Source organism: Notamacropus eugenii, chromosome 1, assembly GCF_028372415.1.
Source record: "Notamacropus eugenii isolate mMacEug1 chromosome 1, mMacEug1.pri_v2, whole genome shotgun sequence".
Classification (NCBI taxonomy): domain Eukaryota; kingdom Metazoa; phylum Chordata; class Mammalia; order Diprotodontia; family Macropodidae; genus Notamacropus; species Notamacropus eugenii.
In genome coordinates this window covers 673,026,144-673,052,990 of record NC_092872.1, presented here as the reverse complement: position 1 = coordinate 673,052,990, position 26,847 = coordinate 673,026,144, and the positions used below count along the sequence as shown (strand labels likewise).

Below are 26,847 nucleotides of genomic sequence, written 5' to 3'. Positions count from 1 at the left end.
TCCAACATTCTCTAAATCTATGATCCATACTCATGCAGTCAATTTGTGTTAGAGATGGTAGCTGAATCCAGGTCTTCTAGATGCCAAGTCTAGCTCTGTACCCACTAAAAGCCTTCCTCTCATGATTTTTTTTTATAAATGTGCACATTTAATATCAGAAAATACTGCTCTCCAAGACAGGTAGATATTTATTCTGTAAAAAAGCTGAGTTGCATACATTACCAGAAATGCTCCAAGCCTTCAGCAGACAGTAACAGGAAGGTGGCAGTTTCCAAATGCAGATGACACAGTCTTCAAAGCTTCCCAAGGGCACACAAATTCCATGACCTTACTGCATTCAACCAAATTCAGTCAATCAATATTCATTTGCCCAGTGCATACTATGTGCCAGATACTGTGCTATGACTGGCCCATTGCCAACAAGAGTGTAAGTGATGAAGGTGACCAAATGGTCCTCATGAGCCTGAAATCCAAGGAGAGACTGAAGGATATACTGGGAAGAAGTCAAAAGGGAAAGGAAGTGCCTTCTGCTATCCTGGGTCTTCTATACTTAGAGCCACAGTTAGGAAGCAGACTCCAAAAGAAATGAAACCCCTTCCATCTTCCTCATGGAGAAATATCAAATTTGCTCTAACAGCCAAGCTAGGTAGGATTATTTTTTATTATTTATTACTATTCAGTCATTTTCAATCATGTTCAACTCTTCATGACCCCATTTGGGTTTTCTTGGCAAAGATACTAGAGTGGTTTACCATTTCCTTCTCTAGCTCATTTGACAGGTGAAGAAACTGAGGCAAACAGGGTTAAGTGACTTGTCCAGGGTCACACAGGTAGCAAATGTCTGAGGCCATACTTGAACTCAGGTCTTCCTGACTCCAGTGCTGGCCCTCTATCCAGATTAGACCATCGAAATCTGGGGAAAACATCTGAAAGAAAGGGTTCAGTTAGAGAATTTAGATTTAGAGCTGGAAAGAAACTCATAGGTCATCAAGTCCACTGCCCCTTCATTCTACAGATGAGGAAACTGAAGCACAGAGAGGTTCAAATTTGAGTTTTCCTGACCCCTAAGTCCAACAACACAACCTACTGTACCACCTAGCTGCCCAGAGTCACAAAGAGAAAAAAAAGAATTGAACTGACTTACTTGCTCATGGCCATACAGCTTGTGTGTTTTGGAGATAAGACTTGTACCCAGATCTTCATAATCCAGTAATAATACTCTTTGATATCAGGAACTGGTTCCCTTTTTTTCTTTACATCCCAGCCTGAAGTGTGATCCCTGGCACTCCTCACTTCCACCTGCTACCCTGCCTTTGATTGAATCTGCCTCATTTATCTCCCCAGACCCCATCAGTCTCTCTGATTGGACTGGAGAGCAGGGTCATGGACTTTGTGGTGGGTGAAAGATGAATGACTGGGGAAAACAAAGGTTTGATTTTTCTGAGCATGTTGGTTTATTAAGAAATACATGCCAATTGCCCAGCAAAGTGGGACCAGACTTCTTCAGTTTAGGCATGGACCCCAAACATAGGGGGAGATAGATGTTTATACGTTAAAAACAATCAAATAATACCAATTAATTCAAAGGAAACAATACAAATTAAGTAATCTGATTTCTAATTTCAATCTTTCAAGTTGGGAGAGGGAGAGTGAACAAATGTAAGTCCCTAATATCAGAATAGGAACTGCCCCACTCCCCTCAAGGGTCTATAAACAATCAAGGGAACATGGAAACAGTAACTAATTAATCAGTACTGGACCAGTTTTCAGATGTATCATATGGATTGCTTAAGATATATGGTTGTGAGAAAACTCCTTGCATCAATCTTCGGATCTGTCTGAATTTCTGGTCAGCATAACCTAGATCCTTAGTTAAGGTTCTTTAAGCATCAAGGAGAGATGGTCCAGTTTCCCAACCAACTCAAAGTTAGGAAGACGTAGATTCAAGTCCTACCTGAAATACACGAACTATATAAATCAAGAAAAGGAAACAAGCATTTATTAAGCACCTATTATGTGCCAGGAACTGCTCAAAACACTTCAAAAATATTACATAATTTGATCCTAATAACAACCTTGGGAGATAGGTATCATTTTATTATCCCAGCTTCACAGTTGAAGAAACTGAGGCAGACAGGGGTTTAGTGACTTTCCCAGGGGTGCAGGGCTATGTTCTCTTCACCCCCTAGCCATAAAGTCACTCAACATTTCAGTGGCCCCAGGCATCTCTGGGAATATAAATTGCAAGGCAGATGCCTGCTAAAAGGACTTTCCTCATTGAAACCATTGGACAAGTTTCTACACACACACACACACACACACACACACACACACACACACACACACACACCACACACACACACACACACACACACACCCACACACACAGTGCCCAGCACATAGCAGATGTTTAATAAATGTTAACTGATTGATTGAAAGAAAAGTGGGAGGCCACAAAATGTTATAGGTTGATTTACCCCAGTGATCTTGCTAATTTCACCTCTATACATAAGGGAGCTAAGGAGTACAGTGGATAGTGCTGGGCCTGGGGTCAGGAAGACCTGAGTTCAAATCTAGCTTCAGATACTTACTAGCTGTATGACCCTGTGCAAGGCACTTCGCCTATGTCTGCCTCAGTTTCTTTCACTGTAAAATGGGGATGATAATAGTACCTACTTCCCAAACTTGTTATGAAAATCAAATGAGTTAATAATTGTAAAGCACTTAACATTGAACCTGACATATAGTGAGTGTTCAGAGAAATGTTAGCTTTATTATTCCTAGGGGGACACTGGGTTCATGGGCTGACTATATTCAGTATGCATTGGGCATTTTACTTTCCAGACAGCACCCAATCCCATGAAGCTCAGGTCCACCTCTGCTTTTCATTTTTCAGAGTTTTCACATACCTTTATCTCTTTTTTAGTCCTTAGAAAAACTCTAAGAAGTAGGTAAGACATACACAAAATGACTAAAACTAACAGGGGTTTTTTGGGATATCCTATCAATTAGCTCCATTTTGCAGGAGAAAAAATTCAGGCGGAGAGAAGTTAAATGCCTTTAAAGTGACACCATTAGTTTAAAAAAAAAGGGTGTCAACAATGAAAAGAATGCTAATACATACATTTATAAAGGAATTTAAGTTTTCAAAGGCCTTTCCTCGCTCCTTCTCCCAATCTTTGGGTAGTTTTAATACAAGTGTTATTATTCCACTTTACCGCTGAGAAAACCAGCTCATAGATGAAGGGACTTGCTCCCAGACCCACCCCAGGGCAATGTCAGCTAGGGCTCAAAACCAGGCCCCTGAATCTGGAGCTCCTTCTTTCCTTCCAGGCAGCCTTAGACCTCACATTTCCTGGCATCCTTCCCATTATTCCATGCGGACCTAGGACTCACTCATCCAGAACATCTGGCTGCCTTTAATTCCCTTTCCCCTGGGTGAGAAGCCTATTCCCAACCTATACTCTAATGTCTCAGTAATTGCTGGGCTCCATAGAGGAAGGATTCTACGTCACCATTTATTTATCAGTAATAAAGGTCATGGTCAGTTGTTTTTTCCACTCTCATCTCCCAGAATAAGAAAGAATCCAGGGCATCCCTAAAAATGAGTCTCAGACCTAGGTGTAGAATAGATCTAAAAAGAATCTCAGAGGTCATTGAGTCTGACCTCTTCTGTTTACTAGAGAGGTTCAGAGAAGTTAAATGATTAGCCCAAGGTCACACAGGTATTAAGCATCAGAGGCAGCATCTGAACTCAGGACCCTCTGGGTCCAGACTCAGGTCTCTTTCTACAACATCCTTCTTCCTACCAACACAGAAAAGACGAAACTGGCTCAGGGCATCTAGGTGGCATGATGGATACAATCATCTGGAGTCAAGGGGACTTAAGGTCAAATCCAGCATCAGACACTTACTAGCTGTGTGACCCTGGACAAGTCATTTCACCCTGATTGCCTCCAAAAAGTCAGAAGAAGAAACTGGTTCCATAAAAGACATGCAATTTAGAACATTGTATTTCACTACTGCACAGAATTGCCAAATACCCATAGGTGACCACTTTTGTGTTCCCAATGAATACTACTATAACATGTAACAGCAGAGATGACCCTGGACCTAGGAAACCAGCACCAATCTATAATATTAAATGGAATAATAGTGGCTAAGAGAATCACAGAATGTCACAGCTGGAAGGGACCCTAGAGATCTTTTGGTCCAGTCCCTCTAAGCCGTCTGAACAGATGAAGAAACAGGTTCAGAAAGGCCAACTACTCCGAAAATCTTCAGTGTGTCTCATTACCTACTAAATAAAGCATAAACTTTTGACATACAAGTCCCTCCACAATCTGACTACAGTTGACCTTCCTAGGCTTTTTATCTTACTACAACAGAAATCTTTCATTTTTTATTAATTTTTATTACTTTATTATAATATTTATTTTTATAGTATATATTATAATTTTATTTCTATATGTATTTATTAGTAATTATTTATTATAATTTTTATTATGGGAAGGGTGGTCAAAGTCATTTTTCCTAGTTGTTGAACTGGCTGAAACAGGTCCCAGAGATCATTCCTCAGATAAGAAATCAGAGGAGTAAAGGCTTCCCAAAGTAACTTGAATTCCCTTATTTGAGGAAGGATTCTCTGTAGACATATAATCTCTCCTCTCAATCAACCCATTATGAACCCTCTAAATGTAGTTTAATCTGTAACCGAGCTTAGCTTACCTATAGAGCCTGTTGAACAACGTTTGTTTCCTTAGGGGATGTATGAGATCACGATTCTGTTTCAGTCTGTTGCATTTTTTTGACACTCAAGGAGGCATGGGATTATGAAACTGTCTTCTTTTAATTTGTATAGCCTAAAAGAATGGACAAGATTGCAATATGTAAAAGAATTAGTTCTCTGTCACTGATACAATTTTCTCTGTAAAAAGCCTCTTTAAAATTCTAATCTTCGTTATATTATTATTATTTCATCCTGATCCTGTGCTTAAGTATAATAAAATCTAGTTTTTTACCCTCAGAATCTCTGCATGACATTCGCATTATTTCAGCCATGAAATACGAACTCAAAGAAGAGAAATTTCTCCCATAACCATTTGATGGACTGGAACATTGGCACATTGCGGGCAGAACTGGGTCTAGATACTACCACAGGTGTTCGTTAACTGTGCAAACCACTTAACTATTCTGAGGGCTCATTTCCACATTTGTAGACTGAAGATGATGATAATGATACATACCTCACAGAGTCTTTGCCAAGAGCAAATGAGATAATGCATGTAAAAGCATTTTACAAATTTTAAAATTCTATATAAATGTGACCTACAATTATTTCATAAATAACCTCACAGGAGTGTAGTTAGAGGGACCAAGCTAGGCCATAGGCTGTAGCTGAGAGCCCCTAATGGTACAGGCTATAATCCCAGCTGACTGGCCCATCCTGGAATGGACTCAGCAGAGACATCAAACTCAAATAGAAACCAAGACCACTAAACCCTACTTCCGGATCCATGCACGCTTCACATTGACTTAAAAGACCACATGTTAACATTGTTGTTCAGTCATTCAGTAGTATCCAACTCTTCATTACTCTGTGGATTTATCCATAGGGTTTCCTCAGCAAAGATATTGGAGTAGTTTGCCATTTCCTTCTCCAGTGTGTCCCCATTTTACAGATTAAGAATTAAGGCAAAAAGGAGTTAAGAGACTTGCCTGGGGTCACAGGAGTGTCTCAGGCTAGATTTGAACTAAGATCTTCCTGATTCCTGGTCAGGTGCTCTATCCACTGTGTCACCTAGCTGCCCCCATATTAACATTATCTATGTTGGATTCTTATTTTTCTCAGTTACATTTTAATCTGGTTCAGGCTACACTTAGGAGTGTTGTTACCACAATACTGGCCTTCAGGGCTCATGTTTGACACCTCTGGTCTGGGAGATACCAGAACCATAAGACAGGTCATTCAAGGCATCAGCAGTTAATAGTAGGTAATCTGCAGAGTCCAGAGGCAAGGTTCTTCTCCAGATTTATAGTTTCTCATTACTGAGCACTGTTTGGAATTAGTTGTTGTTCAGTCATTTCAGCTGTGTCTGACTCTTCATGACCCCATTTGAGGTTTTCTTGGCCAAGATACTGGAGTGGTTTGCTGTGTCCTTCTCCAGCTCATTTTACAGATGAGGAATTGAAGCAAACAATTAAGTACTTACCCAGGATCACAGGGCTAATAAAAAGAATTTGAGGCCAGATCTGAATTCAGGAAGTTCCTGATTTCAAGCCCGGCTCTATCCATGGTACCACCAAGCTGCCTGCTGTGTTTCAAACTACAGTAATAGTTGGGGGTGGGGCGCTTTTAGGGTGGGGAAGAGGAATTAATGAGGAGGATAGGGACAAATTGGAAAGTTCTACTATAGAACACAAGAAAAATTAAAACAAATAATCTGGAGTGTCAAATTCAAAGACAAAAACAAGAAAACAGTTTAAGATCAGGCAGAAGGGACTGAAGGTCATATCATATAGGGGTCTGCTGAGGGAACAGTGGATATTTAGCATAGAAAAGGAAAGGCTTAGGGGATACATGAAAACTATATTCAGTTTTTCAAAATGGAAGAAGAATTAGACTTTCTCTGCTTGGCCTCAGTAGATAAAACTAGGATCCATGGGTAGAAGATGCAAACAGATAGATTAGTCTTGGTGTGAGACAAAACTTCCTCACAATCCAGCCTGTCCAGAAGTGAAATGGGCCATCTTTGGAGGTGGTGGAGAGCTCTGAAAGAAACTGAAAGAAAGCTGGTAGGGCATGAAATGAGACACAAGTATCAAAAGTAAGGCACCCCTCCCACCGTCCCCCCGACTATATGGAGGAGCAAAATGCTCCTGATGGGGAGGAACCAAATTAAAATGTAATCAAGAAATATTTAACAAAAGAAATAAAAATACAATAAAACATAGAGAGCATGACATTTTAAACCTAAGTCTATAGGCAGTCAACAGTTGATCTCTATGTACAGATGAGAGGTTCCTGGTTCTGGTTTCTATTAAACATCCCTGATGTGGAGGACATTCTTGGATACGTATGGGTAGGACTAGATGCTTCTGAAGTCCTCTTCATTTCTGAGATTCTGGGATTTTGAAAGTTTAACTCTGTCACTTTACTAAGCTCCGTGGCTTTTAGCAAATCATTTAATATCTGTGAGCCACTTTTTGCCCTTTCTGTAAAATGGAGATAGTAATGCTTGTACTCCCTAGCTCACAGGATTATTGGAAGTATAGAGGAGAGAGGGAACTGGTGAGCAGATATACTCGGCTGATGTAATCCCTGATGTGGAAGAGGCTGGAGAGCTTGCTTCCTGAGAGCATGAGAATGTGTAGTGGAAGTACGTTGGAGAGATTTGGAGCATGAGCAGACATTCTATTACTGGTTCTGGTCTGCTAGCCTCTTTGATTAGCTCTAAAGAGCTGACACTGAGGTGCTTTCAAAAAGCAAGAGACCCAGTGTCTCCTGGCATGGGCTCTTTTCAGACTTGCTGGCCTTGGAGAAGGGCGATGAGCTGCTGAAGGCCTGGAGTGGGGGGTCGAGGGGGCAGTGGGGGTTGGGCCCTCTCCTTGGCACAGGTTGGCACAAAGCAGAGGACACTTGGCCCTGCATTTGCTTCTTTGCTATTATGTCTCTTTTTCCCTTTTTCCTCGTTTTAGGGAAAGGAGATTTGAGACGGCTGCAGCCTTGTAAGCTTCAGAAGATCAGGAGAGTGAGCCACCAGGAGGTCCAGGAATGGAGTCCAAGCCATGTTTTGTGACCAGTCACTCCCATACAAAAGCCCAGAGCAATGACTTTCAGGATCCAGTCTGTTCATAGATGACACATGGACTCATCCAACAGCATTGCCACAATTGGACATGAGACTAATGTTATGCAGAGACTGTACCAAGTCTGACCCTGCTCTGCCCATAAACCAAGCTGAGAGAAGGGAGAGTGTGGACCCCAGGTATTGGGGAAAATCTTTCTACTTCTGTCCTTACTAAATTTGTGAAGTTAAAGTCCTTTTGTAAAAGCTAATTGATGTTTATTGGTTAAATGGAATTGGTAGGTTAATCAATGGCAGTTTACAGGAGGGGGATGTACTGGAATGGGAACTCAAGCTGATGATGTTAGAGGAAGCCACCCCAGTCCCTACAAGGTATCTCTAGAGAAATTAGTGAGATCACCTAGTAGCCTGAGGAGCCGATATAGCCCTCCTCACTATGAAAGAGTCAGGCTAGAGGAAAAGGGAGGAATGGTCATGCAAGTACCACATGCATCAGAGGAATTCTTTACTCCTCTTGAGTAAAGGGTCTACACTATGGAGTCCCCATCACAAATTCCATTGTTTCTTTGGAAATCAATGAGGGGAGAAGAAATAAAAGGAGGGAAAGTCTTCAGCTGAAGGAAATTTAGGAGAAACTACAGTGGATAGAGTGCTAAGCCTATAAGACCCAAGTTCAAATCCAGCTTCACACACTTACTAGATGTGTGGCTAAGTTACTTCTGTTTGCCTCAGTTTCCTCAAGTGTAAAACAGCACCTCTCTTGAAGGGCTGGTGTGAGGATCAAATGAGATGATGTTTCTGAAAAGAGCTTAGCACAATGCCTGGCACATAGTAGGCAATATTTAAATGCTTATTCCCTGTCAAAATTTGCACTGGACATCAATGAGTGTGACAAATTGGAATTTTCCCAATGTGGTTCAACAGTCTGTTGTTCATCTGGTACCAAACTTTCGATCCCCGAGGCTCTAACTCTACCTCTGAATAGCCCTCCCTTTTCCATTTGATGATTCTCCTGGTTTTGACTTGGCTTCCTCTTGGACCATTAAATATTACTTCAAGGGAAGGTAGGAAAGAAGGAAGGAAGGAAGGAAGGAAGGAAGGAAGGAAGGAAGGAAGGAAGGAAGGAAGGAAGGAGGGAAGGAAGGAAGGAGGGAAGGAAGGAAGGAAAGGAAAGGAAAGGAAAGGAAAGGAAAGGAAAGGAAAGGAAAGGAAAGGAAAGGAAAGGAAAGGAAAGGAAAGGAAAGGAAAGGAAAGGAAAGGAAAGGAAAGGAAAGGAAAGGAAAGGAAAGGAAAGGAAAGGAAAGAGAGAAGGAGGACTGGAGGAAGGGAGGGATAGAATTAAGAATGCATAGAGAAGAAAAGGCCTCTCTGCTCAGAAGCATCTTGGCCTGTAACAGCACCTACAGTAAGTTAACTAACAGTATTCATATAGTATTTTAAGGTTCACAAAGTACTCTACCTGGATTATTTCGCTTGGTCCTCCCAACCACCCATGACACCGACATACTTAATATTCTCATTTTATTATTGTTTAGTGGACCCTTTACATTCTTTACATCTGTAAAATGTTCATTTTACCGATGAAGAAACTGAGGCAGATGGGGTTTTAATGACTTGCCCAGGGTCACACAGCTAGTTAGTATCTGAGGCTGGATGTGAACTCAGGTCTCCCTGACTCCAAACGCAGCACTCTATCCACTGCACCACTTAGCTGCCCATCTTAGGGAACTGAGGTTGATCCGGGTGAAGTGCCTTGCCAAGGGTCACTGACTTAGCAATTGTTCGAGGAGGAATTTGAACTGAGGTGTTCCAGCACTCAAGCTGCTGTGCCAACTAGCCCCACCATTAGAATTATAGGGGTATGTGGTGTACTGGGCCATGAATCAGGAAGGTCTGAGTTCAAATCCAATCTCAGACTTCTACTAAATGGGCAAACCACTTAACTTCTGTCTGCCTCTGTGAAATGGATGTAATAATAGCACCTATCTCCCAGGATTGTCATGAGGATTGGCTTAGCATGGAGCCTGGCACATAGCAGGTGCTTTTCACTCTCCATGTTCCCAATAATATCTTTAACAGCCTCCCTTCAAAAAAGACTCCTACTCTAGAAGAAAGTTATTTGGGAAAGAAAAAGGTGAAGAAAGAAGAAGGAGGAGAAGGAGGGATGAGGGCTAAAAAAGTGAAATGCATGATCTTAGTGCAAATAAACGCTTTATGATAGGTCCAGAGCCATATTCCAGAGAACTGAGGTAGCCAGCATGATCTCTGGTTAACTGGGATATTGATACCCTCTATAGCAGCTTGATCAGGGAAGTTTTCTGATGAGGATACAGGAAGCTGAGCCTTTGTCTGGGTCTTCTAGTATATCTCCCTGTGAAAGGCATGCTGCATGCCTTCTGAAGGAGAAGGAAATAAGCGTTTACAATTACTTACTATTTGCCAGGCACTGTGCTGAGCACCCTACAGATATGTTCTCATTTGATGCTGAGGTAGGTTCTATGACTATCCCCATTTTTCAGATGAGGAAACTGAGGCACATAGAGTTAAGTGACTTGCCCAGGGTCACACAACTAGCAAGTGCTGGAGACCAGACTGAACTCAGGTCTTCCTGACTTCAGGCCCAGAGCTCTGTCCACTGTGTCACTTTGAAAGCCTCATTGAAAAGATTAAGGACATCTCCTGCAGTGGCGAATAATTAAGCTGAATCAGGCTGTTTTGGATCAGAGCCAGCCCTTTTGTACTAAGCTTAGAAAAATGAGAGTCAGTGGCAGAATCAGCCCTTTTCTCACAAAGATCCTGAGAGCAGAGCTCAGATTAGAGAATACCACTTAGCTAAAGCTAAGAACAGACCTTGGGATATAGGGGTGGAGAAGGAAGGAGGGAAGGAAGGAGGAAGATGAACAAAAAGTTTTTACATGCTCAAAACCTCCACCCCTGCCCCCGTGAGCGCTCCCACCCACACCGTCCAAAAGGAGAGGTGCTGAATGCCACGTTTCTGGCCTCAGCAGGGAAAACGCAGTGGTATATAACCTCTCAGCCCAATCAGACCGTCTTCAATGCCCAGGACAAGGCTGACAAAAGAGGCATGCCGGACCTCCTCGAAAGGGAGATGTGATCAGAGGCCAAAGACTCACCTGTCCGCAACCTCATCAGGTGGCTCACCCTCTTCTATCTCCATCACATAGGAAGATGCCTATGACAGACATGCAAAGCTAGCTAGCTGACTCATGTCAGGATCACACTGACAACCTTGGCCTCATTAGCACAAGGTTCTAACTAACTGTGCTAACCACGCTTCGAGAGGTGTATTGCAGTATTTTTAAATACAGCCCTGTGCTGAGCCTCATCCCATGGTGACAAGCTGAGAACGGGGAGAGTCCAATTTGTTCTCAGGATTCTTTTTTTAAACTAACCTACTTCTACTATCAGTTGCCTATAAAAAAAATTCTTAGAATTCTAAGAGATTCTGTTCTGTTATCTTAGTATCTCTGCTTTTGGAAGTCCCTGGCATAATTACTGATCATTTTTTTAATGGCTGATATATATTTCATACAGAAACCTGATTCTCAGGAAATTTCCTAAAAGCCAACACAAATTAAATTATTCCCCAAAACTTGATGCTAAGTGGAACTGGAAAATCTTAGAATTTCAGGGAGGGAGCTTGGAGGCCATATAGTCTCAACCTTAACCAAATTCCAGGTTCCATACTTTGCTATAGCCTGAGGGTTCCTTTCTGGAAGAGGGTTGATATGCAGGAATAGAATAACTCATGAATGACTGTGGTCCAGGAGTGTGCTGGTAAATGTTTAACAACCAGCTGAGAGTGGAAGGAGGAACGCATGCAGGACATACTTTTAAATTTAATCTACAATATTTACATTTTCTCCATTACTTTCTTAAATCTAGACAATCAGTAAAATAATAAATGAAACCATGATTTGTTTGGTTGTTATTGAGTCGTTTCTGTCACATCTGACACTTTCTAACCTCATTTGGGGTTTTCTTGGCAGAGATATGAAGAGGTTTGCCATTTCCTTCTTCAGCTCGTTTGACAGATGAGGAAACTGAGGCAAACAGGGATAAGTGACTTGCCGAAGTATCTGAGGTCAGATTTGAACTCAGCAAGAAATCTTCCTGAATCCAGCCTCAATGCTCTATCCACTGTGCTCCATGTAATTTTTCTTTGCCAATTTCCAAGGTAAAAAAAAAATGTTCACAATGAAAATTTAACAATCATCTCTCGGGAGCCAATACAAGTCACTTTCAGAGCACTGCTGGTGGTCTCAAGGGATCATGGGATCATGGATGAGAGCTGAAAGAGGCATTAGAGATTATCCAGTTCAATCTCACATGGGACTGACTGAGGCATCTAGGTGGTAAAGCAGATAGAGCACTGAACCTGAAGTCAGGAAGACCTGAGTTCAAATCTTCAACACTTGCTAGCTATGTGACCCTGGGCAAGTCACTTAACCTTTCTATGCTTCAGTTTCCTCAGTATCCCTCAAATGGGGATAATAATAGCACCTACCTTAAAATACTGTTGTGAGGATCAAGTGAGATAATATTTGTAAATTATTTAGCATGGTGCCTCATACATAGTAAGTGCTATATAAATACCTATTCCCTTCCCCATTCACAGTCATAGGCTCATAGGAATTTGGGGAGATCATTTAGTCTAATTCTTACAAAAGTAAAATGAGAAAACTGGGGCCAAGAGTGGTTACATAAGTAGGAAATGGCAGAGCCAGGATCTTCTGCAAGGTCTTCTGATTCCACACCTCACTGTACTGTTCGACTGCATCAGCAGAAGGCCTAGGGTCCAAACTCTAGCTCAGCTCTCATTCTCTGAGTCTCCGAAGCCTCATCAATGAAATAAAAGTGTTGGATAAGATGATCTCCTGTGAGATCAAAGTCCTGTAAGCCTAGGACTATGGGGATTTAGCTCACCCTTTGATGCCTGCACTGGGGGTGTACTGAAGCCAGCTCAGACTGGTCCTCAACAACAGGTTACTCAATTTGTAATATTAAGCATTTTACGCCTTGGAAATCAGCAAAGTCACAAATCAACCAGATTAATTGTTTTATTGATTTCTAGACTTAAGAAAATAATGGAGAAAATCTTAATAATCCACATTAAACTTAAAACTATGTTCTGTGTGTGTATAATATATATAATATATTTATTTATTCATTTTTCTTTTGAGAACCAGGTGGTAAACAATTACCAGCATGTTGCTACCTCTACCCCACTTCTTTTCCCTCCAGAATAAGCCATTGGCAGCAACATAATCTCAGCGTAACAAAATGAACTGGCTAAAAGTATGAGGCTAGATCAGGAAATAAATAGAGCCAGGTCATCTGGGAAAGAAACTCTGGAAATTTTCTCAAAAACAGCCAGATGTCTCTTAGTTTGTTGTCAATTCTGTTAGTCAATAAGCATTTATTAAGCACTTAATGTATGCCAGTCACTGGGCTAAGACCTGGAAATACAAAGAAAGGCTAAAATCCAGCCTGAAGTAGCTCATGTCCTAATGGGGGAGACAGTATGTAAATAACAAAGTCCACACAGGTCATCTCAGAGGGAAATACGCAGTGCCACGGGAGGGGGAGAGGCCTCCCGTCAAAAGTAGAGTTTGAACTGAGTTGGGAAAAAAGCCACAGAAGAGCCTGACTTGAGAAGGGAGAACAATCCAGGCCTAAGGGAGGGCCAGTGAAAGATGCTGAGCCAGGAGATGGAGAATCACATAGAAAACACGACAACGAACATGCAATAAGGCTGCATCCAGAGAAAGAACTGATCCAACGATTTTACAAAAATGTACATATCTGGGTCTAATGGCAGCCTTCTCTAGAGAAGGATGGGGAGGGACAAGAAAAAAAAGAAATTGCTTGATTATTATATATTTAAAAGCAATAACAAGTTGTACATAACAGATTTGCAATTTCATGTGTAATCATCTTTTTTCATCATACTGTTATGGAAATACTTATTTTATTCCATAAATTAAAAATAAAAATTTTAAAAACTAGAAAGGAAGGAATAGGTTACAAAAAGCTTTAACTACTGAACATAGGGCAAATGTCATTAGAGATAGTATACAGATAAGAACAGCGATCCCTCACGGTTGCTTTTCTTTCCCAGATAAAAACAGATGGAATCAGGCTGGTTAAACAATTTCATCTTTTTTCTGTTCCAGATCTAATTTCCCTGGACACTTCAGTCATGGTCTCTTTCCTCACAAACTTCATAAAAAGAGCACACCCATGAATAGGAAGCGGTTAGCTACGGACAGACATGGCGGTTTATTTGTTTTGTTGTGCCATAAATGACTCCCACAGTCCTCTCCCACTGCCCCCAAGCATCTCATTTATTTTCCACAAAATCACTCACTTTCCTAAAGCCTGTATTAGAGCCTAAAAATGTGGAAGCAAAGGGAACTCTTCTTCTCCCCTCAGCAGTAACATGGGAAGAAGGCAGAAGCAGAGTTCCGATAGATATAAAATCTTCACAGTTTTAGAACTGGAGGCTACCTCAGAGATCAGCTAATGACTTCATGGGACAGATGAGGCCCAGGGGAGGTAAATGATTTGCCCATTCAACAAGAAGCACAAGGAGACCGAGGCCTTCAGACTCGGTACTTACAGTAAATGGCATGCAACAGAGAAGGGCAAAACACCTTTTTATTCAATAAGCTGGGCAATTCGATGGAGTTAGGTGTTATAAGGGGGAGTAACTTTTAGCTTGGCATGAATAGATTCACCTGGACTGGAGTAAAAAAATCTGCTAGTCATAGCAATTTAAAATGAGAAGGCACCTTAGAGCATGCTATTTTTTCTTCCTTCCTCCTTCCTTTTTTCTTTCTTTCTTTTCCTTCCTTCCTTTTTTGTTTCCTTTCCTTCCTTCTTTTCCTTCCTTTCTTCTTTCCTTCCTTTCTTTCCTTCCTTCCTTCCTTCTTTCTATCTTATTCAAGTCTTCTTCTACAAAATGACTAATATGGAAATGTTTTATAGGATTGCACATATATAACCTATGTTGCATTGTTTACTGTCTCAGGGAAGAGGGAAAAAAGGAGGGATAGAATTTGGAACTTGAAACTTTTAAAAATATATTAAAAATTGTTTTAAAAGTAATTGAGGAGAAAACAAAATATTTTTTAAAGAAAGAAAGGGCCTTAGAAGTCATTTAATCCCTCAATGCCCTCACCTTTTCAGGTGAGAATTCTAAGGGCAAGAGCAATTAGATGATTACCTAAATTCATAAAGGTACCAGAGGCAAGACCCAAACCCTGAGGCTCTGTTTCTAGACTGTTCCGCCATGGTTATCCTGGAGCTAGCTTTCAGTCACTCTGCATAGAGATTGCTATTTCCCCAGGAACCCCTTTAGGATTCAGGAGCCCAGGCATTTAAGTAAACTCAAGGGACCCACACTAGCAGTAGAAGTGAGAGTGTCTGGGCTGCTAGAGGGTTAAGGAGGATTAGAGGAGAAGGGAAGATATGGATGGAGCATTATCTATTGTTGTTTAGTTGTTTTTATTTGTGTCCAACTCTTTGTGGTCCCATTTGGGGTTTTCTTGGCAAAGATCCTAAAGTACCAGTCATCCACTAGTTGTATGAGCTGGAGAAAATTGCTTCACTTTTATCTTTGAAATAAATATCCTTTGTAAGAACTCATTGATGTTATGTTTAAAATAATGCAAGTCTGGGCCTCAGTTTCTTCATCTATAAAATTAGAGGCTTGGGGGTAGATGATTCTCTAAGGAACCTTCTAACCCAGCAATTCTGACTTACCTGAAGCAAGTAATGATACCACAAGACTGGAGTCACTAATGGATCAGACACAAAGGCGGGAACATTGTCTTGGTGCTGGGTTACCTGAAATTGTCTTGTAGCTCTCTCTCATTAACAGAAATTAGTTTATCAGATTACTAAGTGACACCCCAGGCCCTGAGGGAGTCAGATTTAGGACAAACTTCTTTGTGTATGGAGGTCAGGGTGGAGGGAAAGGAAAGTGTGGAAAAGGAGAGCCCTTTGGTGGCTCAAGGTGGAGACAGGGAAGGGGTGTCATGAGAGCATTGGGTGTCCATGATGAAAGGTGATCGTAGAGGAAGCTTAGTATTCTTGAAGGTTGTGAGACAAAAGAAGATATGTGTGTGTGAGAGAGAGAGAGACAGAGACAGAGACAGAGACAGAGAGAAACAGAGAGAAACAGAAAGAAACAGAAATAGAGAGAAACAGAAAGAGGGAATCAGAAAGAGAAACAGAGAGTGAGATAAACAGAAAGAGAGAAACAGAAAAACAGAGAGAGAGAGAAACACACAGAGAGAAAAACAGAGAGAAAGAGAAACAGAAAGGGAGAGAGAGAGAAAGAAGTGGCAGGCAGACAGGGACAGAGGAGGCTCCTGGCCAACAGAGGAGGGACCTTGGATGCCTAGCATCCTGGCCAGTCCTGGCTTTGCCACTCAGACCCCTCTATTTCTCCTTTGTGCCCAGTTCTAATTCTCTTAGATGGCTGAGCAGTCAAAGGCTCCAGTCCTGTGGGAACGTAGATCTTTGTAATTCCCATTGCTGCCAAGTGGAACCTTAAGAGACCAGGGCAATTCACTGAAAAGAGAAGGGAGTCAGAAATCCTGGCTTTGCCATTAATTAGCTGTGTGATCTTGGGAAAGTGACTTCCCTTTCTGGGCCTCAGTCTCTCCATCTCTAAAATAGGAAGGTTTGTATTTAGCCTCTAAAGTCCTTTCTAGCTCTAGTGGTCTGTAGACTGTGATAATACTATCTATGTCATGGTTTAAGGTTTACAAGACACTTTTATGTGTCATCGCATTTGAGCCTCTGAAGAAGGTATCCTTATAATCCTCATTTTATACATGAGAAAAATGAGGCTAAGAGATCCGCCCAGGGTGACATGACCCATAAGCAACTGAGGCAGGATTTGAACTCGAGTCTTCTGTCCAAGCCCAGTACTCTATCTATTGTACCACCTGGTTGCCTCTATGAGTTGAAGATGCAATTCATTTATACAGAGAACTCTGGGGAGTTTCTCTCTAAGACAAGGTAGTACAGATCTGCCATAAAGGGGAAAAAATAGCATGATTCCTGATCATACCCTGTCATTATTCTGAGACTGCTTTTGCTAATTCCCATGGAGTCGGCTATCATGTAACTGAAGACAAGACCATAAATATCAACAGCCTCTGCCCTGTTCCTGCAAGGCAATATCTCCAGGATAATCCTCACTAGGGCAATCTGTTTATGCCAGAAAGCTAATGCCTGGGATGGAGTCATCATCAATGTTAACCTCATCTGGTAGCAAATGCTTTCCTTACATAGACTCAAGAGGCTGCCATGTGCCCCTAGTGCCTCAGCGAAGAGCCAAAGCCCCCAGAGAAACTAAGAGTCTGATTAAAGGGCTTAGAGAGTAAGAAGTTGCTTCGTCTGTTTCGTTTGATCATTTTTCAGGCATTTCTGACTCTTCATGACCCCATTTAGGGTTTTCTTGGCAAAGATACTGAAGTAGTTTGCCATTTCCTTCTCCAGCTCATTTTACAGATGAGGAAACTGAGGCAAACAGGGTTAAGTGACTTGCCCAGGATCACACAGCTAGTCAGTGTCTGAGGCAGGATTTGAACTCAGGAAGATTGACTCCAGGCCCAGCGTTCCATGCACGATGGTGCTACTTAGCTGCCCAGTAGGAAACTAAAGATTGGTTAGTTTAGAGCAGGGGTCCTTGACCTGGAGTATTTGAACTTATTTTTTGTATATATTTGATAACCAGATTTCAATATAATTGGTTCCTTTTGTAATCTTGTATATTTTATTTTATGCATTGACACACGCAAAAAGAGTAAAACTCCCTGATCTAAATGAGAAAAAGTTCAGGATTGGTACAATAGTGAAAGTGGAACCTAGAGAATGAGTATGGAGTATAGTCCTGCCAAGAGCTGGGTGTCTCAGCTCCTCCCCATCACTCATCACCAACATGTAGAAGGGGGCTGCTACTTCAAACTAGCCTCCTGCCCCAGACCTCATTGCCCCATTTTCTGTGTGTAAAGAGGCAGCACTGGTTGACCCTCACTGGCCATTTTAAAGGCCACCTTTTCAGACTGTGCTGTCTACCTGTGTTCCATGGTGCTCAGCAATTCTGCAGAGGGAGGCTAGTAGATTTGAACCTGCAGCATGGGAAATTTAGGTTAGCTCTAAGAGGTAAGCAGGAGTTGTTGAAAACTGAATCCAGGTTGTGTCAGGAGGGGGCAGAATCTCAGGAGAAAATCTTTACACCCGGTTTTGTGTTTACAGGATGATTTCGTAGCATGGTCCTGCCTCAAGGTGAGAGAAAGTAGGGAAAGAACCCTGAATTTGACTTCAGGAGACCTCCCTTGGAAAGCCAAGGTCCACATGAAGGAGTCACACAAGTCACATTTCTCCTGAGCTTATTCCTTCATCAGTAAAACAGGAATGATAATAAAATCATCCCCATTCACAGCCTACCTCACAAACTCATTGTCAGGATCATTTTTTCTCAATCTTGAAGTATTATATAATTATGTTTATAATTATAATTAGGGTCACAGAACTAGAGATCAAGAAGGAACATGAGCAGACATTTCGTCCAACCTAAAATTGAAAGGAGGGCAGCTATAGGTGGTACAGTGGATAGAGGGCAGGCCCTGGAGTCAAGAGGACCTGAGCTCAAATCCAGCCGCAGACACTTACTAGCTGAATGACCCAGGGCAAGTCATTTAACCCTGTTTGCTTCAGTTTCTCATCTGTAAAATGAGCTGGAGAAGAAAATGGCAAACTGTTTCAGTATCCATGCCAAGAAAACCCCAGATGGGGCCATGAAGAGTCAGATGCAACGGAAATGATTCAACAACAACCACAAAACCCTGAAAGGTATTCCCATTGTAACAGTGGTGGTCAGTCACCCAGGCTCTGCTAAAAGGCCTCCAAGGAGGGGGAACCCAGACCTTCTTGAGGCAGCCCAATGTAGTTTTGTGGAGCTTTCATAATAAGTATGTTTTCCCTGTCATCATGGACTTCTGTCACTTCCACTCATTGCTCCTGGTTCTGTTGCTGGTGGCCAAGCAGAATGAGTCTTCATTCCTTGGCATTCTAATGAAAACAAGGTATAGATTCCAAATAACACTTCTTAGGAAGTACTGAGAATGAATATAAGAGGCAGTAGAAGGCAGAGGCCAGCTATGCCACTCTCAGCAGAAGGCAGAGGATGACTGCCCTTGGGTGCCACTCTCAGCAGAAGGCAGAGGATGGCTGCCCTTGGGTACCTCTCTCAGAAAAGAAGCAGTCATCTTCTAATTCCATGTGTAACTCTGGAATCTATGTTCTCTCCCTTTTCATTTTTATATACCTTACATGAGTACATTTCCCTCTGGCAGGAAAATCATCTGCCTTACACACACACACACACACACACACACACACACACACACACACACACACACACACACACACACACACTTAACATCTGCCTGATTTTCATTCTCTCTCTCTACTTACATTAACTTCAATTAGAGGCTTAGATTCCGATTCAGTGCAGCAAAGTCCTGCAGTGCAGGGATGCAGGGAGGTAAGCCAAGAAATTTATCAGTCCCAGGACAAGGAACTTAAAGAGTGAAGGAAGAGCAGGAGAGGAGGGTAGCTATCACCACATAATCCCTGAGCAGAAATAGACAACCCCAATCCAAAGGTTCTTTTCAAACCACATTCCTTCAGAAACAAAGGAAGATAGCTGGACAGTGGACTGGAAGTCCAAACTTCCATGGGCGTCATTCAGAGCCCCTTCAGGATCAGTGCTGGGAGAGAAGTGATTGGGGCATCAGCAAAAAAGCAGACAAAGGCGACTACGAAGCATGGTGGATAGAGTGCCAACCTTGGAATCAAGAAGACCTAAGTTCACATCCTGGTCCAGACCCTTACTAGCTATGTAGTACTGGGCAGTTCATTTAACCTCTCTCTCTCAATTTTCCTCAGGATCAAAGTGTGTCTGGTCAGCAGAAAAAGATATGGTAAATTGAATGGTCTTTATACATTCATCACTCAAGTGGGCTTCATACATTCAGCAAGATGGAGGAGCCATGACTCCAGAGGGTAGAACTTTCTATGTCCTTAGGTGACTAGGAAGCTGGAGCCAAGGGATGTAGGGCTCTTCAGGGCCTGGGGACAACTTTGTGGTCTTTTAGGTCAAACTAAGGGGGCAGAAAGGGTGGGAGGAGAATAGTGGGGGAGAAGGAAGAACATTGGTAAATATTACTCCTACTATGAGCACCCATCTTACAGGGTTGTGCGGCTTAAATGAGATAATATTTATAAAGTGCTTTATAAACCTTAAAGTGCCATATCAATGCTGTTGTTGGTAGTTGTTTAGTAGTCTCAGTTGTAGCCAACTCTTAATGACCCCATTTTGGGGTTTTCTTAGTAAAGATACTGGAGTGGTTTGCCATTTCCTTCTCTGACTCATTTTGTAGATGAGGAAACTGAGGCCAACAGGGTGACGTGACTTGCCCAGGGTCACACAGCTACAGGCCAGATTTGAACTTGGTTCTTCCCGACTCCAGGCCCAGCGATGGGTCGCCTAACTGCCCACAGTCTAATTAGAAGATCTCAAAGGTCCCTTTCAGAGGCTTATATTCCATTTCATAAACTAGTAAAAAGAAAAAAACATGAGGGAAGCAAATGCCTGAGGTGGGGAGAGGGGGACTGGAAAGAGAGTAGAAGGGAGACCTACTCAGGAAAGGCGGAGGGAAGGTTGTAGCAAAGCCATTCTGTACCTAGCTTGCTATGTGGCCCAAGGCCAGCCCTAGTCCTAAGAACCTGACTCCAGACTTCCCAGAAATCCACTCACTGCTGCTGTCAGCAGGTGGGTCACCCGGGCTCATCCTCCAGGTTTCAGTTTCTCTTGGTGGTTTGCTGCCTGGCCAGCCACTGGGACTGTGTCTGCCTTGTCTTTACCTCCCCTTTGAAGAGAAACTAACCAAAGATCGCTTTGGGTCAATTCTCAGCACTCTGTTTACTTAGCTGAGGACAAGTAAGTCAAGGGCACTGAAGTTCACCAACCCAATGGAGGAGTTGGCTCTCCAGATGACAACAACTCTGTGCACAGAAATATATTTCTGCCTTGTGAAGACGTAAAGTGAGAATAAAATAAGCCCAACTCTCCTGCAGTCTATCACATTTCAACTCTGTGCTCTGTGTAGATGTACCAGTTATTCCCACCATTTTCATGACTAGAACAAGCCTTGCACTCCTTTGGATGAAGTCAGAGTTGCTGTCCATGCTCCTAAATTCATGGGATATTTGCCAAATATCAGAGCTGTAACTAGGGCAAGCAAGGCAAGTGGAGCTTTGTCACAGGGTGTCAGTTCTAGAAGATTCTTGCAGTGTTCTGTGGTCCTTCAGAAGAACTGATACAACAGGGGTCAGCATTTAGTTAAACCTCCCTCAACATGACCATCTTTCCAGCAGCAGGCCTTCATGGTATCTCAAGGTCTCCACTGACCTCAGGTGAGCAAGGGCACGCTTTGGGACACCTACCCTAGGAGTGGTTTGAGCTGCTTACCTCAGGTGCAAAAATTGCTAGGGGCGGGGAGAGAGACAGAGAGAGAGAGAGAGAATGAGAGAAAGAGAGAGGAGAAAAAGTGACGGGGGGAAGGGAAGGAGAGAGTACTCTTGGCATGGGAAGTAGAAAAAATGTCTGGAGCCAAAAGATGAAACAGCTGGAGGTCAGTGTCACTAGATCAAAGAGTATGTTTTGGGGAATGAGGTGTAAGAGGACTGGAAAAGTAGGCCAGGCCTCAGTTAAGAAGGGTTTTTTTTTTTTAATGCCAAATATATTTGCTCCTGGAAGCAATAGAGATCCACCGGAGTTGTTTTTTGTTGTTTTGTTTTGTTGCTGGGGGGAGGGGGAACATTATCCTAATTGAACTTTAAGAAAATAACTTTGGCATCTCAATGAAGAATTGCCTTGAATGGAGAGAGACTTGAGGCAGGCAGCCCCATCAACAGGCTGTTGCAATAATTCAGGAGTGATGTGAGGAGGTAGTGAACCAGAGGGCTTTGCCTACCATTCGTTATGAGTAGTGAAGACATGTCCTTATTCAACAGTCCTGGTGGAAGTGAAGGTTTGGGGACTTCAGGCCCAGGCTCAGTCTCAGCCCAAATCCTGTTTCCTCTCACTGAGAGGTGGCTTCTGTCCAAGGTTCTGTTCTGACTCCCTCTCTATCAGCTCTACATGGCAACTCCCCTGAAGCCCGGATGCTTCCTTCTTCCCAGTTTGTTCAAGGTCAACAGAGAGAGGGAATAAACATCTATACAGACTATTAAAATATGCATAGTTGACCCTCACAACAGCCCTGGGATATAGGTGCTGTTGTTACCCACATTATCTCACATAAGAAGAAACTGAGACAAACAGGTTAAGTAACTAGTCCTGAGCCCCATAACTAGTAAGTGTCTGAGGCTGGATTTGAACTCATCCTCCTGAATACCTCCACTGCACCATGTAGCTGCTGATGAATCCTGAGTAGGGTCTATTTACTCACAAACAGATTTTCCTGAATCTTGTGTTCCCATGGTAACAATATACAAGTGGTGAGGAGCAGGGTTAGGCAAGTAATTAACTTCTTGGGTTTTTTTTTTTAATTCAACACACATTAATTTTAAAAAGAAATTTGTATTTATGTCTTTTGTTTTCATATCACTTATATTTCCCAACGTATCCTTCTTCCCTCCCACTCCCAGAGAGTCATCCTTCATAACAAAAAGCAAAAAAAGAAGAGGAAAATAGTTCAGCAAATCTAACCAACCAATAAAAGTCGAACATTATATAAATGTCCTTATATAAATTGCCCTACTCCGCAATCTTCTCTTTGGAGACAAACTTGATCATTGTAATTTCACAAAATTCAGTCTCAAATCTTTTTGCTTCAACAAATATTTATTAAGCGCCTTCTATGCGCTAGATACTATGCTAGGTGTGGGAGCTACAAAGGAAAAAAAAAAAAGAAACTCTTCCTGCCCTCAAGGAGCTTATACTCTACAGCCAAGCTTAGAGTAGATGTTTATTCCACTTAATTGACCAAACCATTTTCAAACATTAACAATCATTTCAACAGCATCCTTGTTTATATAAACAATGGATCGATTCACTTCTATCATTCTCTCTCTTTCTAGTCCCGATGTTAGAGCTGAAAGAGACCTTAACAAGCTTTTTTCTTTTTATATGTTGTTGTTCAATCATTTCAGTCATGTCAGACTCGTCATGATCCCATTGGGGGTTTTCTTGGCAAAGACTGGAATGGTTTGTCATTTCCTTCTCCAGCTCATTTTATAGGTGAGGAAATTGTGGCAAACGGTGGTTAAGCAACTTGCCCAGGGTTACACAGCTAGTAAGTGTCTGAGACTGGATTTGAACTCAGGAAGAGGAGTATTCCTGGCTCCAGAGCTGGTGTTCTATCACACCACCTAGCTTCCTCATTCCATTTTATAGATAAGAAAATTGAGAGGTTCCATGAGAGGAAGGTTACCCCAAGTCACATGAATAGTGACAGAACCAGGATTAGAATCTAAGTCCAGAGTTCTTTACTCCATATTGTGCTTTCTCCTTCACAGTTGATACACATGCGGAAGTAGAAGACACTCTAAGATCCTCAAGCTCTAGGTGCCATGTGTGTAAAAAGTGATTATAAAAAACAAAACAATCAGACTTGCCTGGCACCTGCTGTTCTTTGTATGTGACTTTCCATCTGCTGCCTCTGGGAGTTGGCACTGGATGTCCCATGCCAAGAATGCCCTTCTACCTTAATCTCCTCCTCTTGGAATCCCTAGTTCCCTTCAAAGCTCAATTCCAGCGCCAATTTCTTCTAAAAGACCTTTCCCTTATTTGTTAAACCCCTACTCCCACCCTTGAGTATTTATTATGTGTACATCCTCAGTTTACAGATCTGTGATTTGAGTGTGTATATCCTCAGTTTATATATCTGACTTGAGCATTTATTTAGTATACATTCTCAGTTTATAGATCTGTGACTTGAGTATGTATGTCCTCAATTTATAGATCTGTGATTTGGTATACCTTCCAGTAGAATGTAAGCGTCTTGAGGGTAGAGACTGTCTCCTTTATACATCTATCCCTAGCACCTAGCATAGTGTCTAGCACATAGTGGGTGCTTAATAAAGGTTGACTGATTGATCAGTGCATAGTATTTCCAATCTAAAATAGATGTCTGTGTGACAAAAACATCGCTCTCCCTGCCTTCACCCTATTGCTTAAGGTCCTTGATCTCTCCCCGATTCCATCTTCTACTTTGCCCATCCTCCCTCCTATTTCTATGGCACCTGTCACCATGGTACCCAGGTGCTTGAATAAACACATGAAGTTAAAAACAGAACCCTATGTGGGAAGAATCACTCCTTTACATCCCTCAGCCCCTCAGAACTGTGCTTCAAGGAGTAGTGACAATGGAGATGACTCCTGAAATGGAAGAACTCTGGTTCCTTTCATGGACATCAAGAGGAATGGTGCCCAAGTCAGCTAGACAAATATTCATTGGATGATCACAGGGTAAGAAAGACCCAGAGAGGAGTAGTGTAGTAATCAGATTCATTCCCTACCCTCAAACACTCGAACTAAGAGGCAAAGCACACAAAAATATACAATCAACGTTAAGACAAGAACCTGTTATAACAGGACCATTGGACAGAACTGGCTGGACTCCAGGAACAAAATAATAATCAAAGTACTCCAATGGGTTGTGGTCCCTTGAGGTAGGTATTCTCTCCAATAATGTCAATTGCCCCCATCCATGCCTGCGGGTACCTTATATGACTTTTGTCCATGTCCTCCCATAAACTCACCACAGGCATCCCACTCAATGAACTAGGCATCTCCTTTGAGTTCTTCTGATACCAAGAGTACCAAACACAGCTTGTCCTTACCATCCTAATGTGTAGAGTCCTCTCTATCTCCCTATTCAATCCTCGTCTTCCCCCATCCTCCATTTCCACAGGACTAACCCACCTTTTTTTTTGATCACACATTTCTTTGATTGTCTCCTTTGCACTGCTAATCTTTGTGATTCCTTGCTGGTAGGTAACATGCTATCACATGCTCACACACCCCCAATGTACTTCTCTATCACCCCTTCTAGTGATCCTCGATTTCAGTTCTTGAAAAGTTTCCATCACATCTTATGAATCCCAGTCATACAGCATCACCACAAGGCAGTTGGTATGAATGAGATGAGCCTTTGTTTTAGAGAAAAGTTTGAGATCATTCAAAGAATTCTACAATTTCTTAATGATCAACCAACTCTGAATATGAAATTCAACTCATTGTCTATATTTGTAGTGTCTGTCTAAGATATCCACAGAGACAACATTAACATAACACTTTAAAATTTGCAAAACATTTCACATACCATCATCTCATTTGATTTAACAAAAAGCCTCTGAAGTAGACACTATAGGAATTATGATCTTCATTTTATAGATGAGAAAATTGAGTATCAGGGAGATTGAAATGACTTGCTCATTCACCCAGCTAGTGAGCTTTATAAGCAAGATTTATTTCCAGTGGACATGGAATCTAGCTTTCTAGCCATTACACAATGCCAAAGCTCATAGTGAGACGGTGAAAGCCTTATGTAACCCACTTACCTTATTATCTCAGGAGTCAATTCTGTAGAATACAAGCATAATCAAGCAGAGTACAGATATAGACATTAGGAAAGTAGGTCAAGGAGACTGAAAACAAAAACATCATGAAACAAAACCCCAGTCTAAGCAAAAAATAAGTTCTGAGTGGGACAGACAGGTTCTAGGGCACACATTTGAAAAATCACAATGAATAGATCTATGGGATTCTCAATATGAATAAGGCACCTAGATGGTACAGTGGATAGAGCACCAATGCTGGAGTCAGGAGGACCTGAGTTCAAATCTCACCTCAGACACTTGACACTCACTAGCTGTGTGACCTTGGGCAAGTCACTTAACCCCAATTGCCTCATCCTGGGTCTTCTCCAGTCATCCTGATGAACATCTGGTCACTGGATTCAGATGGCTCTGGAGGAGAAGTGAGACTGATGACCTGCACAGCCCTCCCTCACTCAAAACAAAGTCAAGTGCAAGTCATGTCACTATTTCTCTGATGGCATGGTGCTCTTTGGCAATGAAGGACAAGCACACACAGGGGAAGGTTAGAAGAGTAGATACAATTAAATGAGGGAAGTTTGCTCAGGTTAAGAGTTAAGAGTTACAGCCTACATTCCTTCATAAAGACAGCTTAGGATCACTAGAGATGATGGGTTTTACTCTGATAGAAAGCACAGAGGTGGGGAACCTGAGGCTACATGTGGCCCTCTAGGTCCTCAGGGGAGGCCCTTTAAATCCAAATTTCCTCAAGTCAAAGGGCTGCACTTGAGGACCTAGAGCATCACATGTGGCCTCAAGGTTACAACTTCCCCAACCCTGAACCAGGATGTAGAAGTTAGGAATCCTGAGCTCTAGTCTTCATTCTGTTGTTAATTTTCTATGTAACCTCAGATAAGTCACCTCACCTCCTAATACCTCAATTTACTCAAATGTACAAGTGAAGAGCAAGGCTGACCCCAAAGAAAAGGTATGGGAGGCCTCCTCTCTCTGCTTTTTTGCAGAAGTGGGAGTCCATGAGGAGGGAATGTTACATGTTCCATCAGTTTTTTGATATGTTGATTGGTTTTACTGAATTTCTTTTCTTTAAAAAAAAAATCTTTATAATAAAAAATGGTTCTCTAGGAGGGAAAAGGATACAGGAGCAAGTTTAGGCAAATGATATTTTAAAAATCTATTTTAAAAAGAAAAAAAGGTGACTTTCAAAATTAAACACAAGGCTTCTCCAGAGGTGACCTCTTCAGGATGGAATCATGGGGTTATTATCTCCCTAATAGCAGGCTCTATAACTCTGTTAATACAGTCTAATGTTGTACTAGGTTTTTTTCCAGCTTGGTCACAATGTGAGTTTATATTGAGCTTCCAGTCAAAT

General features: G+C 42.0%; 1 long non-coding RNA gene across 1 annotated transcript; it reads right to left on the bottom strand.

The window, feature by feature from the left end:
- Window positions 1-643: 643 nt before the first annotated feature.
- Window positions 644-11,027, bottom strand: LOC140521117 (uncharacterized). Its single transcript, XR_011972801.1, has 3 exons — window positions 10,943-11,027; window positions 4,729-4,862; window positions 644-926 (listed from the first exon to the last, which is right to left on the bottom strand). It is a non-coding gene; the product is annotated as an uncharacterized lncRNA (long non-coding RNA).
- Between the last annotated feature and the right edge of the window lie 15,820 nt (window positions 11,028-26,847).